This window comes from Syzygium oleosum, unplaced genomic scaffold, assembly GCF_021117445.2.
Source record: "Syzygium oleosum isolate NSW1041296 unplaced genomic scaffold, Sole_v2.1 Sole_v2.41, whole genome shotgun sequence".
Lineage (NCBI taxonomy): Eukaryota > Viridiplantae > Streptophyta > Magnoliopsida > Myrtales > Myrtaceae > Syzygium > Syzygium oleosum.
This window is the reverse complement of record NW_026607525.1, coordinates 1,522,376-1,542,492: the sequence shown is the minus strand read 5'-3', so window position 1 is coordinate 1,542,492 and position 20,117 is coordinate 1,522,376. Positions and strand designations below refer to the sequence as shown.

General features: G+C 40.2%; 1 pseudogene; it reads left to right on the top strand.

Annotated features, from left to right (window-relative positions):
- Positions 1-11,631: 11,631 nt before the first annotated feature.
- LOC115671013 (uncharacterized) lies at positions 11,632-12,438 on the top strand (annotated as a pseudogene).
- The last annotated feature ends 7,679 nt before the right edge of the window (positions 12,439-20,117 follow it).

Below are 20,117 nucleotides of genomic sequence, written 5' to 3'. Positions count from 1 at the left end.
CAAGGTAGGTTCCACCCCAAAATGCGCAGGCTAATCGGCAAGATAATGTTGGTCTAGACTCTCTTGATATCTGTCCTCAAGGCTATGAAGTTTGCGGATCGTCCGGAATTCCAAATCCTCATCGGTCATGCATCGTCTTGTCCCTCCTTCCAATTTGAACTAACCATCACTACAACAGTTTTTGTTGTAGATGCAGTCTATGAAATGCTCTACTTATGCATGATTGATATGGAGAGTTCGGTGAGGGAAAAGCTCGCACTACTTAGCTTCGGATCGACACACTGAACATTGGTCGTTCTTCTTCTTGTCTGTAGCTCTTCTGTTCCAGCATTCTCCTCCCTATCTCGACTATCACTTTAGCATCGTGGAACCTCCCTTTACATACTTTAGATCGAGACAGAAATGATTTCGCGCATGAGAGTCCTAAGTCGTTTGTCATCCATCCTCTTTTCGTGCCTCGCAACTTCGATCAGAGGAACTCCAGGAACAAGGATGACCAACATCTTAAGGATGACTTTCTGAAGAGCGGAACGGCGAACTGCGCGAATGACTCGAGCGTACATTGAAGGTTGGATATGTTTATGAACGAAACCAGTGAATTAAAGACAACACGTGTCATTCACCCAGAGCACCTTGCGTACAAAACTTTAATAAAACTATAGACAAGCGACTTTAAGAAATCGAATTACCAATGAAAATTCTTAAAAGTCTGTGTACTGCTTATGGAGGAAAAAACAAGCGTCCTTGTGCGAGGAGCATGTGATGTTTCGTAACAATGGGAGCTCTTGTCTAGAGAATGATATTGATAACGGGTCCATCCTAGTGCGCCGAACGAGTTGTAGAATAATTCATAAAAAGACTACCTAACATCGTAATATAAAATTTATGGCACCTTAAGTTCCGTTTATTTTGCGAAAAACTTTTTTCAATGAAACATTTTCCTCATTTTTCTGGCATTTGAATCGCTTATGAAAATGGGTCAACGGAATATATGACTAAATATCGATGCTTGAACCAGAGACTTTATGGTTAGACACGGGAACTCCAACGCTCATCTTGGAGTCCTTGGTATCTCGGGTCTAGAGGCCGGGGCCAAGCTCAGGTCCATCTGATAGTGCCTTTCTATATAGGAAAAAATAATCAGGTTTTCCTTTCCAAATGACGAAAAATAATTTACAGTTTATTTTCAGGTTTCAACAAACACCGGAAAATACCGTCATTTTCCTGTAAAATTACTTTTTGGAAAATATTTTCTAGGAATGTCCTATTTTTCGCAAATCAAATGAATCCTTAGAGTGTGTTCGTTTTGGAGAAAATTTCACGATAAAGGAAAATGTTTTTTGAGAAATCATTTTCTAGAAAATTGTTTTTTCCTTTTCAGGTTAGAAAATTAATTTTTTTAACTTTAAACATACATATTTTTTTTATAAAAAATTGTTTCTTGTTGACAGATCATTTTTAGTAAATAAGAAACGTAAAAGTTCGAAAAACAAACCACCGCCCGCATCGGCTGCGTTGGCTTGCGCTCTTGTCCCCCCACGAAGGGATCGGAGTTCGAACCCCAGTCTAGTCGTTAGGGATTCTTAAGTGTGGCGCAGTGGTGGTGGGTCCTGCGCTAGCGTCACCCCAAGTTTACCTCTCCGGCTGTCGGCCGTGCGGGGGGTTCCTGGGTTATCAAAAAAAAAAAAAAGTTCGAAAAACAAATTTACAAAATTTTTTGTCCATCGAAACAAACACAACCTTAAAAGCCTCAATCCTTCCCCGACATCCCCTACACTTTTGCAATGGAAATGTGAAGGGTCAACCGAAAAAGGGTTCTTTTTAGCCCGTCGATTTTAATAAAAAGTTTGATTTCATTAATGCAAGAATACTAATCTTGAGAATGGCATAAAGAAAAAACAAAAAAAAGAAGAAGCTGTTGGACCTCCATTTGCTAACAAAGGGTCTATCGGTCTTTGTGAATAGGGGCAGCACTTGACCTATTGAAACTGATTTACAAGAAAATATAACAAGCAGCAAATAAGCATTCTTCATGAAATTAGATGGAGTGCTCATTTTGTTTTTATATTAGTGCGGGCTTTCTAAACTTTTTAGAGTGCTTGATTAATTCTGTTAGATCAAGATAGCCTTTTCTTTATTTCAGTTGTATTGCCTATTCTGTGGGGAAATTTATCAAAACAATCCTAAACCGATTGCAATTGTGCCAATTCAGTCCTAAACTTTTTGTATTTGTGTCAATTCAGTCAATTCGGTCAATTTTGGCCGGCTGCCCTGACGTGGTAACTTTTCTGACACTCTTCCCTAAATAGAAAAATATCCCATGCAAGTAGATCGATTCTAATGGTAGAATATAATCCAGGTCTCTTCAACTAACGAAAGACAGAAAGAAGACAAAAGTGCAAGTACCCGAATAGCTGATCGATGTGGCTAACCCTCGTCGTTTCTTGCAATTTAAATTCAATCCATTTATCTGGATCAAGAGCTAAAATATACTAGAGAAAAGGTCTCTGTAAGTGCAAAAATGATTAAGGGTATCATCTATGGCGTCTCTTGACATGCGATGGTCTACAGCTTCAATTACGACAAAACAGCAGGCCCTGGAAGGAGAGATTTAATATGAAGATCTTTTGAGTTGCTGGTGAAGTGAATGAGATGATGAACAGTTTTACCGTTATTCTTCAAGATGTGGCTTAGAGAAAAAAATAATGAATGGTGCTTAAATCCAATCAGCAAACCACGTGGATTTATTACTGAGGTGGAAGAGACAAGTTGGACAATCTATGGTTCAAAGTCAAGGAGGGCCAGATTTGGGATTTAAGTGAAAATTTATAATTTTTACTAGGCAAAAAAAAGTTGGGGTCAAAATTGTTACTCGACCTCAAGTTGATACTTTTTTTTTAAAATTAACCCCATAAATCCCATATGCTGAAAAGTTCACAGTTGCCACCATTTGCTCAACTGTCAGCAATCAAACTAGTTCATCGCAACCAAATACAAAGCCAAAACATCGATGCAGCTATACATCGTGCGGGCAACATCTCAAATCCTTCGCTTAATCCCTCAAAGTAGAACCATTTTCCACATCGCAAACTCACAGATACACAACCATTGGGGGTTTACCCCAGTGGCCACCCTTCTCACTTGAGAAGGGGGAGGTAGAGAGTTCGAATCCCCACCTTCGCAGGGGGGGTAGGGGTGGGGCCGCGTAGTTTAAGATGTGGGTTTCGACGCCCACGCCCTGCAAGAGGTGGGGTGCAAGTCTGAGTGTGTATCGTGAGTGAGAGATAGAGTAGGACCGAAAAAAAAAAAACTCACAGATACACACATTATCTTCGCAACTAACCAACATGAAATGAAACCCCTGCGCACGATTCAGCAGGAGGAGGAACAAAGTACCACGTTCGAGACGGAGGCGAAGGAGAAGCGGGAAAAAGCCTTCGGAGATGGCGAAAATCGCCCCGACGGGAATGCAGAAGGCGCCATAGCTCCACTTCGACCGGTACCAATACGATTCGGCGACCAAGATTGGTGTGGACAGAGCAATTTTCTGGAGAAAGATTGAAGCCATTTCTTCTGCTTTGAGCTCGGTGGATGGGAAGAAATGCGAAGCGAAGAATCTCGAGCCAGGGGCTTTAGAATTTTCTGACAGAGTCAAACTTCACCTGGTTCTGCCACATGGGCAAGTCCAAAAGAATCGGTGAATTTAGCCCGTAGACAATCTCTCTACAGATATCAAATTTTTTCCTTTTGCAAGATTACATTTTTCCAATCGGAGAAACTCGCACTACTTCTCGTTAGAGAACAACAGAATTTAATTCGGATAAATTTGTTATAAGTGTACCAATTTTGGGTTTTTGTCGATCAAAAAATTAGTTTTGCGTAAATTTTTCATACGTGTATCAGTTTGGGGTTTTTTATGATATTATGTGATAATTCTTCCAAACAAGTTTCTACTCACTCTATTTATCCTCATTCTCAATGAGGAGACTTCTTACTTCTTAGGCAGTTTTGCCATTTCCATTATGTTATAGGTGTCCTTTCTTGTTTTGTCATTTCCATTATATGATACATGTCCTATCTTCTGTTCTTACCAGGTATTCTATCTTATATATATATATTCCCTGATCTTTCTCTTTTTTGTTTCAATTTCAAGGAAGTCACAACCTTATAAATCATGTTTCATACTCTTACATTGTCTTTGGTTAAATAGTTTTGTCGTTTCTTTTATGGGATACATGTCCCTTTCTTCTGTTCTTACTATGTGTTCTATCTACCTATGTGGCCCATTAATTTTTTTCTCCAATTGCCAGAAGGTTACAATCTACAATCTAAGATCAACAAAACCAGCACATTGAAACCCAACAAGTACATGAATCGAAGAAACCGAGTCACGGCCTCCATGTCAATCAAAACAAAGTAGAACAGGATTCGACATTACCTAGTTAGTCAGCTATTTTTAGAGGAGATTCGCAAACCGTTGATAATCCAAGAAGAAGTGGGACCCTTAAATCTTCTAGGTATTTTTGGATTATTTTTGTATACTCTAGAATCTTACCTAGAATATTCCTTAGGATATTTCTAAGGATGGGTAATATAGTAAATGTACATAAATGGTGGAACCTACACCATTAGCTCGAAGGGCGGGCAATATAGTAGATGTACACAAATGGTGGAACCTCCACCATTAGATCGAATGGGCAATTTACGGCTGCAATTCAAGGCATACTTGTATAAATAGGGGTCTCCTCCCCTCATTTGTATCATTTCACAAGTTTCTCTCTAAAATTTTAATAACGTTTTTAAATTTTACGGGAAAGCAATAAGTTCAAACGAATAGGTACTCATATTCTTTTGTGGACGGCGACCATCTTATTTTGGTTGGCAGCAACGGCAGATCGAGGGAAGACCATAACTTCTACTCCTAACATTGAGCTAACTAACGTGGCAGTAAATTTTTCCAAATTTCTCCTCGTTTATCATTTGGCCGAAGATAAAGTTTTGCATTAGGTGGGGAAAATAGATGGTATGGAGAGCAGTAAGCAAATGTCCATCCTCAGAATCTAAAGCAGTAAGAAAATGGGCAGTGGATGTGAGTCAAACTGAATATATTAACAGGCTTGGACTTGAGCTCCCTCAAGGTTATCTCTCCGGGCGAAAGGTGTTGGGCTTCTACTTTGACTCATAACACAGCGAATATATTTGCTGTCGTATTGGCTTGTGCAACAATCACATGATGTCCTGCATATCCCAACACGATCTTCAATCTGCTCAATAAGAGGTTGATGTCGATTGGCGTGTAGTTTCCCACATTGCCTCCTTATGGCGAAAGTCTCGCCCAGAAGCGAATCAGAACGCTATTCTTTGCCACAATGTTCCCAGGGCAAACAAGAATGCGTTTGCCCGGGCGAATCACCTTTTGTAAAACCACGGCTGTGGCTGTCATTAGCAGGACAACGATCGACTGGTGATGCCCGTTCTCAATTATGGTAGTCTTGGCAAAAGGGTTAGGAACAATCTTGCTCTGTTTCGTTTGCAGCAAACAGAGGAGAGTAAGGCAGTGGGAAAGAACAGGGGAAACAGAGTCCCAAACAAAAACATAACATTACCTCAGGTCTCTAAGCAACGAGTGGGTAGTGGCCGAGATATAAAGAATCCAATAAAGAAGAAGAAGTGAGAGTCTGCTACAGATGGGCAAATAGAGAAGAGTAAGGTAGTGGGAAAGAATGGGGAAATAGAGTCCCAAAAAAGATAGAATATTACCTCAGGTCTCTGAGCAACGAGCGGGTAGTGGCTGAGAGAGAGAAAATCCAGTAAAGAAGGAGTGAGAGTCCCACTACAAATGGCCAAACTGAGGAGAGTAAAGTAATCGGATAAAACAGGGGAAATAGAGTCCCAAAAAAGACAGAACATTACCTCAGCTCTCTAAGCGACAAGCGGGTAGTGGCCAAAGGAGAGAGAATCCAGTAAAGAAGAAGAAGCAAGAGTCTGCTACAAATAGCCGAGAGGGGAATCGAGAGAAATAGAGAGAGAGCGTTATGGGTCGGTGGTTTAGAGAGAGTGAGAAGCAAACATTTCCCTCCAAATCTGTTTTAACACTGAATGGGTCGGTGGTATAGAGGGAGAAGTAAACATTTCCCTCCAAATTCTATTTTGACACTAAAAACTGACATAACAGATTGCCACCTCAGCTATCCTAAGCTATAGAAAAATGAGATGTTCTCATATCCCTTGCCGAGAGAAGTTGAAAACATCATAAGTGCCACCTCAGCGATTCGAAAGTATGGTCAAATAAAATTGAAATACTCGAGAGAGAAAGAACTAAAAGACAGAGCAGTATGATTGGAAGGATAGGTCATGTGCCAAGGGCCGTGTGAATGCGTTCTTGAATTTTTCGGATCTATGGGCTTTAGACGTCCTGACAGAGAAGGCATTGCTGAGTATCTACAGGAAGTGGGTGTGATGTAATTGCGTAAGTGTCATTTATGCGGTATCGCTAGCTTAGTTCATCACAAGGCAATTGTCTGACAAACCTTTCCAATTGTCGACCCCACACACTTCATTTATTTTTTTTGGGTCCTGATGACCCATCTTGCGTTTGATGAAATGACGAGGTGGCTGGGGGCTTTTACATGGAAGCATGGGTGAAAAATGTGGTTTGCTTCGGATGAGCTATGTCGTTCTTAGAATCGATTTCTTTCCACCTACGATGATGCATTTCTTTTTTATTTATTTATTGGGACGTGTCTGGAGCTTCGGTGATTTCGAGGCATCCACTAATAGATCCGAAGTTGGCGCTCCCCGGAGGGAGCTCGAGAGCGTGGCGGCAATTTGGGGATGAACCACTACTGTGACTTTCTAGAATTCAATGCTTGAAACACAAAATCCGACCCGATCATGTGGCCATATCCTGTTCGGGTCTTGTCTCGGGTCGAGCCGAGCACACAGGTCCGGTATTTCGGGTTGGGTCGGGTATCATGAAGACTCGACCCATTGACACCCCTATTTCACAATTTTATAAATGATTCTAAATGTCACATACTCCTTCAGTCGAACTTTGGGAAGTAGCTTCCTTAGATTTCCACAAACCAAAGTGACAAGAATAACAAAACTAGGCAGCCAACTAGGCTTATCATAATTTACATTCTTAGACAATTGATTCTCCATGGACCAATCTACCAGACAATAAATATGATTTTAGTTATCCTTAGGAAAAACCAAGCATAGATATGTATTGTCCGGTCTCATTCCGCAATTTAGATCCAACTATCACTCATAGTAGTAACTAAGCAATTATACCAAAAAAAGAAAAGAAAGCTAACTGCTCAAGGAATCGTCCTACTCTACCTTTCCGATCCAGCTACCTCAAATCGTCATCATATGCATCCCCAAAACAAATCCACGCACGCACCACATGTATGTATATTTTAGGACATTGGGTGTCCAAGCCTCTTAGAGCATCCAATCTTAATCTATTTCAAAAGCTAATCACATTTGATCGAGTGAAAAACACATTTAATGATAAGCTGCAATGTAGAGGGGAAGATAATCACCGGAAAGGACCAAGAGGGAAGCCGACGTTGACAATGGCCCTGTCAATCTTGAAGAGGTCCGCACCTAGACTGACCAACAGATGTGCACCTTGGGAATATGGGAAGAATGATAGGTTTACCGCAAACCTGGTGCGATGGTTGGTTCTAGTATTTGAAGGATGAAGTTGGGCGTAATTTCCGGGTGGTGGGCATTGTGGTGTAACAATGCAGGTCCGATGGCAAAGACTTCATATCTTGATGCAGATAAATATACTTGAATTAAGGGGGAGCTCACACATGAGGGGGAGATTGTTAGGATACACTCACAGAGAAATCCCACATTGGAGAATTGGTGTGGTGTAGAGTAGTTAATATATATTCTAATTGATTCATAACTCATTGGCTTAAGTTTTTAAGTGAATGTAGGTCCAACTGAATATATTAACGAGCTCGGACTTAGGCTCCCTCAAGGTGATCTACCCATACAAAAGGTATCGGGCTTCTACTTTAACCTATAACACAGCGAATATATTTGCTTTCGTGCTGGTTTGTGCGACAATCACATGATGTCCTGCATATCCCAACACGATCTTCAAGCTGCTCGATAAGAGGTTGATATCGATTGGCTTGTAGTTTTCCACATTACCTTCTTGGAAAAAGGGTTAGGAACCTTCTTGCTCTGTTTCGTTTGCAGTAAAAAGAGGAGAGTAAGGTAGTGGGATAAAACAGGGGAAATAGAGTCCAAAAAAACAAAAAAGAACATTACCTCATGTCTCTGAGCGACGAGCGGGTAGTGGCCGAGAGAAAGAGAGATTCCAGTAAATAAGAAGAAGCGAGAGTCCGCTACAAATGGCCAACCAGAGGAGAGTAAGGTAGTGGGATAAAACAGGGGAAACAAAGTCCCAAAAAAGACAGAACATTATCTCAGGTCTCTGAGTGACGAGCGGGTAGTGATCGAGAGAGAGAGAAAATCCAGAAAAGAAGAAGAAGTGAGAATCCGCTACAAATGGCCAAGAGAGGGAATCAAGAGAAATAGAGAGAGAGACTCCAAATTCTGTTTTGACATTGAAAATTGACATAATAAATTGCTACCTCAGCGATCCTGAGCTGTAGAAAAATGAGATGATCTCATATCCCTTTCTAAGAGAAGTCGAAAACATCATAAGCGCCACCTCAGCGATATGAAAGTATGGTAAAAAAAATTGAAATACTTGAGAGAAAGAACAAAAAAAAGAGCAAGTATGATTGGAAGGACGGGTCATGTGCCAAGGGCCGCGTGAATGCGCTCTCGAATTTTTCAAATCTACAGGCTTTAGACGTCCTGACAGAGAAGGCGTTGCTGAGTATCTACAGGAAGTGGATGTGATATAATCGCATAAGTGTCATTTATGCAATATCGCTAGCTTAGTTTATCACAAGGCAATTGTTTGGCAAACCTTTCCAATTGTCAACCCCACGCACTTCATTTATTTTTTTTCAAAACAACGTTTCTAGGAGGAATAGCGAAATTTCTGAACACACACGAATTCCATGGTGGAACATTCGGCATCTTCATTGTCTTCATTTTCCGCCTTCAACACTTGACTAGATTGATTTTGAGCGTCTATCGTCGATCAACTGTTGTCGTATGTCGATAACTGTACTTGGTCATCGATATTCACAACTATCGACAAGTTTCTTGGACCAAGGACTTTAGCAGCATGATCTTCCCAGTATCCTCTTGTTTCTCACATTCATAAATGATTCTAAATGTCACATACTCCTTCAGTCGAACTTTGTGAAGTAGCTTCCTTAGATTTTTGCAAACCAAAATGACAAGAATAACAAAACTAGGCATCCAACTAGGCTCATCATAATCTACATTCTCAGACAATTGATTCTCAATGGACTAATCTACCGGATAGTAAATATGATTTTAGTTATCCTTAGGAAAAACCAGGCGTAGATAGTTATCCTTTAGTCGAACTTTGTGAAGTAGCTTCCTTAGATTTTCGCAAACCAAAGTGACAAGAATAACAAAACTAGGCAGCCAACTCGGCTCATCATAATCTACATTTTCAGATAACTGATTCTCCATGGACCAATCTACCGGACAATAAATATGATTTTAGTTATCCTTCGGAAAAACTAGGCATAGATACGTGTTGTTTGTTCTCATTCCACGATTTAGATCGAACTATCACTCATAGCAGTAACTAAGCAATTATACCGAAAAAGGAAAAGAAAGCTAACTGCTCAAGGAATTTTCCTACTCTACCTTTCTAGTCCAGCTACCTCAAATCATCATCATATGCATCCCCAAAACTAATCCATGCATGCACCACATGTATGTATATTTTAGGACAATGGGTGTCGAGGACTCTGACAACACCCAATCTTAATCTATTTCAAAAGCTAATCACATTTGATCGAGTGAAAAGCACATTTAGTGATAAGCTGCAATGCAGAGGGGAAGATAATCACTGGAAAGGACCAAGCAGGAAGCCGACGTTGACAATGGCCCTGTCAATCCTGAAGAGGTCCACACCTAGACTGACCAACAGATATGCACCTTGGGAACATGGGAAGAATGCCCAATTTACTGCAAACCTCGTGTAATTGCCCACCACTATCGGAACCTTCATTGTGATTTCCCTAACTGTCATCAGATCAAGAATCACTTGTGTTTTCTATGTACAATCTCCATAGGGACATTCTATGAACAGAATTGTTTCCGGTGGAAGTAGTTGTCTATCAAAAAGAAAAAAAGAGTGAGCTCGGTTGAACAACAAAAAGGAAAAAAGTGCGTTCATAGGGTAGACACTATTGCCTTACTAAAGTGTATCTTTGGCCAAAATTGGCCGGAAAGACTAAATTGATAAAATTAGCCAATTAAAAGGTTTAGGACTGAATTGACAAATCGTCAAAAGGTTTAGGGCTAAATTGGCCAAATTGAAAGGTTTAGGACTGAACCGGCACAAATGCAATAGGTGTAGAACTTCTTCTTTTTTTTTTTTTGTAATTTTCCCCTTACAACCAATGATACCTAGGAGTGATCGGTTCCCAGTCCGGTTTGGTTCCCAATTTTGGGAATTGGGGACCGGACTTGTTGGTCTTGGGTCCGAGAATCGAACCGGACCATCGGGCCGGTCCAGTCTAAAGGAACCGGTCACTTTTTTGTTTTTTTCCACCACAACAAGAAAGAGTGACAAATCTCAAGATATTGACGAAAGCGACAACAAGTGAAAAGTCATTGCGGTACAACGATAAGGGAAAAGTGTTATATGTGGGTTTAGTTCCCATTTCACTAATTTTTTTGAAGAAATAAAAAAAAAAGTATGTATAGTTGGTTCGATTGGGTCGGTCCGGTTCCCCCTTAGAGTTGGGAACCGATCTCCCGGATAACGGTTCCACTTTTAGGAATCGAGAACCGGACTGACACTCCTGAGAACCGACCCAACCGGCCAATTCTGTCCGGTCCATGCGATTCTCGATTCGGCCGGTCCGTTTTGCACACCCCTAATAGTACCAATACAGAGACATGATTATCTAGAGGCATATGGAACACTTTACAAGTCCTGTCAATCTGTTACCTCTACGAGTTTCGGGATCGTGCAATGACCCTAATCCAAAACAATGGACAGGGAGTCGGCGGAACTCGAGTAAGCAAAATTAATTTCTAAATTGAAAATTTCTCCGTTGTCCTGACCAACTATATTAATTATGGGGCTGATTGTTTCATCCCCTTTCATGATCCACGGAAATAACTATGTACATTCTTGATGGGAAACTTTGAATTCGATTTAACTTTTGCTACGCGAGCTATCTATAAAAAGAAATGAATGGAATTGAAGATTCCGCCTGAGGGGTCGTCGAGTTTTGTCCCCCTCTTGCGCACTCAAACGAATCTTTTGCAGTTTTTCCCTCGAGAGATGCTCCCAAGATTTTGGAGTGTTTTTGCATTCGAGTCTTTTGAGGAGTGTGAGTGGTCCAAGCATTGGAATAACAACATGAAAAATTGACTGACAAATCGAGATGAATGTCGTCGTCGTTGTCGCCACTTGGATTGTCTGTAGCAAAAAGTGTGCTGCTACGCCACCGTTTTGAGCATGCGTGCAGCGTCACCACGTTCTGTGGTCAAAACTAGAAACCACTCCTCCTCCTCCTCCTCCTTAAGCCCATCTGAACCAGTAAGCCAAGAAGAAGAAGAAGACGGCGACGACACCGTCGAGGAGCAGGAGCCAAAGACATCCAAAGCCGACGCCTTTTATAGGCATTTCGCACTCGGACCAAACTGCAAGCAAGAACCCACAATGAGAACCTCTCTTCTATTCCTCCTCCTCCTCCTCCTCCTCGTTTCTCCCTCGTCCCAATCCTCGGACATCCCGACCTCGGCCCGACCGGTGTCCAAGGCCGACACGGAGCTGACCGCCTACGCTTCCCGGTCGGCCTCCTGCCCACCCACGTCCGGGACTACTCCATCAACGCCACATCCGGCAACTTCTCCATCGGCCTCCGCTTACCGTGCAGGCTCACCCTCCCTCCCCCGGACAACTTCCTGGCAGTCTACTTGGAGAAGATCACGGGGAGGATCGCGATGGGCCAGATCGCCCAGCTGGATGGGATCCGTGTCAGGGCCTTCTTACGGTGGTGATCCATCACCGGGATCAAGTCGAGCGGAGAGGACCTGGTCTTCGAGGTCGGCGGCCACAAGTACCCCTCCAAGAATTTCGACGAGGCCCCTGCTTGCGAAGGAGGGAAGCGAGCTTCTTCCTGATCTAGGATTTCGATTCTTGCTTGCAATCAGGCAATTTTTGCAACGGGGAGCACGTATCTTTCTCCAATTCACCAGAGGTTGATTGCTTCAGCGAAAATGTTCGCAATCGCACACTGCAAAAGGGGAGCTCCCATCAGTCAGTTGTTTCTAACAAAGAAGAAGCAGTACACATCATGCGCACACGAATCTTCGAAACATCCCCTCTTTGAAGATTCTATGGACATGTGTACCACGTGTTGCTTATATTTTTAGTCCCCTTCATTCCAAGTTAATGGTTAAATAAATATTATTCTAAAACTTAAAAGTTTGTAAATTATTTATGCCATTTTCTCTGCTAGAAGATCGTGACCAACAAAACAATCACGTGAATCCTTAAATTTGAGTACTGTGGAGGGGCTTGATTGGACGGTCCATATTTCCCGAAGTATGGAACACTGAACGGCAGGGATTTGACCGCACGAATTTTCTCTTCTTTTTCTTTATTTTAGTTATCGGATTTCATTGATAAAGGAAATAATCGGGAAAACGCCGCCAAGAAAAGATGGTATCTTTTTTATGGATGCCGACGCGACGCCTCGTCGGCGCCGAAGCGCATGCACCAATCGGATTGAAGGACAGTGCTTCACGTACTTTTTTCCTTGCTGAGCAGAACCAATTGCACTTTTCGACGAAATACATCATCAGTCTTCGCTTTTCAATTTTTGGTTTGGAACAGCGTGTGTTCTTGATTCGTCTCTTCGTCCGGATCTGATCTGTTTCGCGTTTTGATGCGTTTCTCTTTCGCTCGTTCGGATCTTCGAGCTTTCCTTCGTTCTTTGCGTCTGAAGCTCCTCCTTTTCATAATAAATGATCCGCTTGCCCCGAAATGACCTGGCCCAATAGGGAAATCGTCCTCCGGTGCGCGACTTTAGTGAAAGTTGTGTCCATGATCGGCTTCGGATCTAGTTCAGTGCCTGTCGTGTGTGGTTTTGGTGCACAATTGAATTGAGAGAATGATGCATGGACATTGTTGTGCATTCATGAGTCAAAGGTGCGACATTTAGCTGAACTTGTCTGGGTTGATTTTGTTTTATGCCAACTGTTCTAAAAGTTTAAGCTGTTAAATGAAGGCGTGGTTTAATATTTAATTATTTTAACACTTTTGCTGCTATATTTTTGTGGCATTTGAGATGGAGCTTTGAAAGGTGGGAACTATTCTACTTTCCTTTATTATATTTGTGTAGTTGCGAATGCTGCATGCTGTAGAGGACGTTGGTATTGAACGTGAGGCATTAAGGAAAGAAACTTTATATTTGAACTCGCTTTTATTGATCTTACAAATACATGAATTGGGTCAAAACTAATTTGCATTGCGCTCTAGAGAAAGTTGTCACTTACAAATGTGCTTTCCTGGTATTGTGATCAGATGAGTTAGATTTATTTCTTCTGTCTGTTTTGGTCATAATATCCAAAAAAAGCTAGAAGAACAAGGTGTGTGAGTCCTTAGCGAGTCCTTAGCCTGTGCCTTAGTGACGACTCCCTTTGTAAGTTCTGTAGGTTGATCAAGAATCTGAATTGCCTCGATGTGGTATGCGCTATTTTGCGTATGCTCTGTTGCCTATTGTCTCTTTCAAAGCAAATTTGCCGATGACAAGGGAGCACGATGACTCTTGATTATCTAATTTAAAAAAATCGAATAATCGATGAATCATTTAATTTTTTAAAGGAGCATATGTCAACACCCAAAAATGACCAGTTTGTGATCAACTTAGTCAATAGCAGCAAAGTTTGGTGAACATGAGAAGTCATTAACATCAAGATTGACGTGTAATTGATGGATAGCGATATTTTTTGGATGTTTAAGCTTAGCAAATATCAGTTATGCTGAATGAAGTCATCGACGTACATATTGACGTGCAACTGAGAAGTCATCGATGTTGAGGAAAACTCCTATTAATTTTGAAGTTGACAAAACCTTCTATGTTATTGTAAATCTGATACTTATTCTGAACTATTCCAGGTCTGTATATTCTGGAAGCTCAGAAGAAAGTTATTCAGACTTTACAATCTGTCAAGTATATTTCGAAGACCCACATAATCGCAGCTTCGAGATTCGAAGCGAAGTTATTCGAGATGCGATGCGAGAGTTATTCGATGCGAATGCGAAAGAAGAAATTATTCGGACGCAGAAATTCTTCGACGCGACGCAGGAGTTCTTCCGATGCGACGAGAATATCTTCGACGCGAATTCGAATGTAACACAACAACTAGTGATCCGGCATGGATTTCACGAAGGAATGTTCGATTGTCTCAATCTGAATTAAACTGATTGACAATCAAACATCATGACAAGAATGCATTACAACGGACAAAGTTCTACTTATGGAAACCAAGATTCTGATTGTATGGACGACCAGAATCGGCGGGATTCGAGACCATAACCAACGGCTACTCAATCCTTACTATACAAATCATTCAAGGTAAAGATTGGAAGATGATCCTCTCGAAAGTCAGTCCAACGGCTAGTTTGGAAGCGAGAGGAGTATTTAAGGAGATCAACGAGCAGCGAAGGAGTACGTAATCAAGAATCAACAAGTCCAAAGTCTGAGCTTAATCCAATCATTTTTCTCTTGTCATTCTGAGCCAAATATTAAGATCTTGAGGAACACTTTGTAAGAGTGATTGTGTGAGATAGAGAGTCCTATCATACACAAGAGTGTAAACACTCAGAAGTTGTAACTCCTCTTGATTACATAGTGAAATCCAAACAAGAGGTCAGTAAGCGTGGGAGAGTGGACGTAGGCTTGCTATAAGCCGAACCACTATAAACTTGTGTGCGATTCTCTATCCCTTATCTCTTACTTTACATTCCGCACATCAAGAGCACGACTATATAATCTGTCTTGAATCTGAATTTTATTCGACTCTTCTGTGATTTATTTTGTTTCCGCATAAATTACTAAAAATTGTTTTAGATCACCTATTCACCCCCCTCTAGGTGATCCTTGCTAGCTACATCAATTGGTATCAGAGCGGGTTGCTCGGTTATTGAAGTGTTTTACTTCGAGCTAACGATCTATATGGCTAGCTATGGTGCTCCAGGGCTCATTGAAGGACAGAGCAACAACAGACCACCATATTTCGATGGCAAGGAATATAGTGTCCGGAAGAATAAGATGAAGGCATTCATAAAGTCAATTGACCACATGCAATGGGATGTCATCATCAGAGGTGTCAATCCAAAGTCTTCTGATTCAAAAGAAAAGGCAGATGCAAGCAAAGCAGCAGATCCTCCATTATCTCAAACTGAGATATCCAAAAGAGAAACCTTAGACTCCAAAGCTATTTATTCTCTTTATTGTGCCTTATCACCTATTGAATATAAAAAAATTGCTGCTTGTGAATCAGCTAAGGAAATCTGGGATACTCTTCTTATTACTTATGAAGGAACAGATCGAGCCAAGGAAACTCAAATTAATCTTCTGCTTGGTCAATATGAATCTTTCAAAATGAAGCCTGGAGAATCAATTGCTGATTTATATGACAGGTTTACTGATATAGTAAACGGTCTTGCTTATCAAGGACAACCAGTTCCAGATGCACTGAAAGTCAACAAACTTCTGAGAGGACTGACAAATCAGTGGGACAACATCAAAACATCTCTTCGAGAGACACAAAGGATCAAGCCTCTATCAGTGAATGAGTTAATTGGAACTCTTCAATCATATGAGACTGAGAAACGAAATGAGGAGATTGAATCCAAAGGTAATAAATCAATTGCGTTGAAGACTAACATTGATTCTGATGCAGATTCTGAAGATGAAGACGTTGATGATGAAGAACTAGCTCTATTTATAAAGAAGTATAAGAAAATGAAGATCAAAGGAAGAAACCTCAGGGGAAAGAAGCCTTTTGAAAAGAAGAAATCTTTCGATGAGACAGAAAGATCGAAGGATGTTATATGCTTTCACTGTAAGAAACGTGGACATTTCAAGCCAAATTGTCCACTTCTGAAAAAGAAGACCAAGTTTGAGAAAGCAAAGAAGGCCTTAAAAGCAGAAACCTGGAGTGACACAGAATGTGAAGACAGTGATGAAGATTTCTGTCTAATGGCTAAGTCAGACTCAGACTCAGATTCAGATTCTGATCCCAAAGTGGAAATTGAGGTAAAACATTCTGACATGCCTATTGAGGTATCAAATTACATTGATGAATTATGCTTTGAATTCAAGACTGCTCTTAAATGCATCTCTTCTTTGAAAAAGGAAAATTCATCACTGAGGCAACAGGATGTTTCACAAAAAGAAAAAATCGATTTCCTTCAAAAAGAATTTCATCAAGTCAAGGAAAGTCGAGATTTTCTTTCCAAAGAAAATGCAGTTTTGAAAAAGCAAGTTTCAGAAATTACTTCCAAATTTTCAAAGGGATCAGAAACCTTGAAGCATATCCTTTCTATCCAAATTCCTTACTACAACAAATCTGGTCTCGGATTTGTGAAGGAAAGTGATAGCTTGATTGATTTTTCAAAGGTCAAGGAGAGATTAAAACAAAGACCTCCTCGACAAGCTTATAAAAATCATTTCAAAAGGAATTTTGTAAAACCTGTTGGTCGAAGTGCACTCAAGTGCTCAAAATGTGGAGATCCACAACATTTTGAGAATGAATGTCCTAAGGTCCGGAGACCCGTTAGAAGAGATTTTGTTAAGACATATACTAATGTTCAAGGACCCAAACAAATTTGGGTACCAAAGAAAACTTGAGATGTTGTGTTCTTTGCGAGTTACCACAAAAAGAAAAAGGAAGTGGTACCTAGACAGTGGATGCTCTAGACATATGACAGGAGATCCAAGTATATTCGTTGATCTACACAATCTGAATGGTGGAAAAGTATCCTTTGGAGGAAATACCAAAGGAAAAATCGTTGGCAAAGGAACAGTTGAAATTGGAGGATTTACAATCAATGATGTCTCGTTGGTAAAAGGACTCAACTACAACTTGATAAGCATAAGCCAACTATGTGACACAGGTTTCAGAATCAACTTTCAAGAAGATACATGCTCAGGGACAAGCAAAGATTCTTCTCAAACATTTACAGGGAGAAGACATGGCAATATCTATCTTCTAGATGTCAATCCAAAATCCACTCATTGCTTGATCTCAATCAAAGAGGATGAAGATCTATGGCATAGAAGACTGGGGCATATCAGTATGAAACAAATCTCAAAGATCTCAAACAAGAAACTGGTTCGAGGTCTACCAGATTTGAAATACAAGAAAACAGAGTTATGCAATGCCTGCACTCTAGGAAAACAAGTAAGAAGTTCTTTCAAGTCTATACATCATGTTTCCACTGATCGTGCTTTGCAGCTTCTTCATATGGACCTATTTGGACCAACCAGAACACAAAGTATTGGTGGTAAGAAATATTGTTTAGTCATTGTTGATGTCTTCACAAGATTTACTTGGGTGTTCTTTCTTGCTCATAAAAATGAAGCATTTTCATATTTTTCAAAATTTGCAAAAAGAGTTCAGAATGAAATAGGCTATTCCATTTCCTGCATTAAAACTGATCATGGGGGAGAATTTGAAAATCAAAATTTTTCAGATTTTTGTGAGGAAAATGGCTTTCAACACAATTTTTCTACTCCTTACACACCAGAACAAAATGGTGTTGTGGAAAGGAAAAATCGCTCTTTGCAAGAAATGGCAAGAACTTTGCTGATTGAAAGCAAAATTCCTTTTTATTTCTGGGCAGATGCAGTTTTTACAGCATGCTATATCATTAACAGAGCTTTTCTCAGACCCATTCTTGAGAAAACCCCCTATGAGCTTTACAAAGGTAGAAAGCCCAACATTTCATATTTTAGAGTGTTTGGTTGTAAATGCTATATCCTGAAAAATCCAAATGACCGCACTGGAAAGTTTGATGAGAAAGCAGATGAAGGATTTTTCCTTGGATACTCAACTTCAAGTAAAGCATACAGAGTCTACAACAAGAACTCTCAGACTGTTGAAGAATCAATGAATGTGAGGTTTGAAGAAAACATTCAGACTCACAGAGATGAATCTGAACCATCTCCCAATATTCAAGAATCATCAGAAGCATCAGAAGGCAAAGAAGATATAATACAGACTCAAACAGAAAGTTCAGAGTCTGCAGAATTTCAGAAGGAAAAATATGACAAAAACTGGAAACATAAATCCAGTCATCCGAAGAACCTCGTTATTGGAGAAATAGAAGATGGTATCAAGACAAGATCCAAACACAAAGAGAACATCAGCAACTTGGCTTTGATATCAGAAATAGAGCCAAAAGAAGTTGGTGAAGCTTTATCAGATGAAAGCTGGATCGATGCTATGCAGGAGGAACTTCAGCAGTTCAGAATCAATAAAGTATGGGAGCTTGTGCCAAGACCCAAAAATCATCCAGTAATTGGAACAAAATGGGTATTCAGAAACAAACTTGGATGACAAAGGGAAAGTTACAAGAAACAAAGCAAGACTGGTTGCAAAAGGCTATTCTCAAGAAGAAGGCATAGACTATGATGAAACATATGCACCAGTTGCAAGGTTAGAAGCCATTCGGCTACTACTAGCTTATGCTTGTTTCCATAACTTTAAATTATTTCAGATGGACGTGAAAAGTGCCTTTCTGAATGGATATATCAAAGAAGAAGTATATGTGGAACAACCACCGGTTTCGAAGAACCAAGAAAGAGTGATCATGTCTGAGACTCAAGAAGGCTCTTTACTATGCGAAACAAGCACCAAGAGCTTGGTATGAAAGGTTAAGTAACTTCCTTCTGCAAAATGGTTTTACCAAAGGTAAAGTTGATACAACTTTATTTGTTAAGAAAAAGGGTAAGGATTTCTTAATTGTTCAAATTTATGTTGATGATATAATCTTTGGATCTTCTAACGAATTGCTATGCAAGGAATTCTCAAAGAATATGCAGAATGAATTCGAGATGAGTATGATGGGAGAATTATCATTCTTTCTTGGCCTTCAAGTGAAACAAACCAAAGATGGTACATTCATTTGCCAAGAGAAGTATGCAAAGGAGATTATCAAGAAATTTGGATTACGAAATTGCAAGAAGACGAGACATTCCCATGTCTCATTCATCCAAACCGGACAAAGATGAAAATGGTAAAAGGTTGATCGGAAGGTATATAGAAGCATGATAGGCTCTTTATTATATCTAACTGCATCTAGACCTGACATTCTTTTTAGTGTCTGTATGTGTGCAAGATTTCAATCAGACCCAAGGGAATCTCATTTCTCTGCAGTAAAAAAGAATAATCAAATACATTGGAACATATCCAATGTTAGGTCTTTGGTATTCCAAAGATTCGATTTTACTCTTCTTGGATATTCGATGCTTGATTTAGCTGGATGTAAAGTGGACAGGAAAAGTACTTCCGGTACATGTCAACTGTTTGGGAATATGTTGGTATCTTGGTACTCAAAGAAGCAGAGTACAGTTGCACTTTCTACAGCAGAAGCAGAATATGTAGCATTGGGAAGTTGCTGTGCACAGATTCTGTGGATGAAGCAGCAATTACAAGACTTTGATATTGAAGATTCAAGTGTTGCAATCAAATGTGACAACACAAGTGCAATCAATTTGACAAAGAACCCAATTCTTCATTCTCGTGCTAAGCATATTGAAATCAAGCATCACTTTATTCGAGATCATGTTCAAAATGGTGATGTAAATATTCAATTTATTGATTCTAAGAATCAATTAGCTGATATATTTACAAAACCTCTTGATAAATCTTCATTTGAATTCATCAGAGAAAAACTGTGCATTACTTATCCATTTTCTTGAAGTGTTTTGATAGACAGG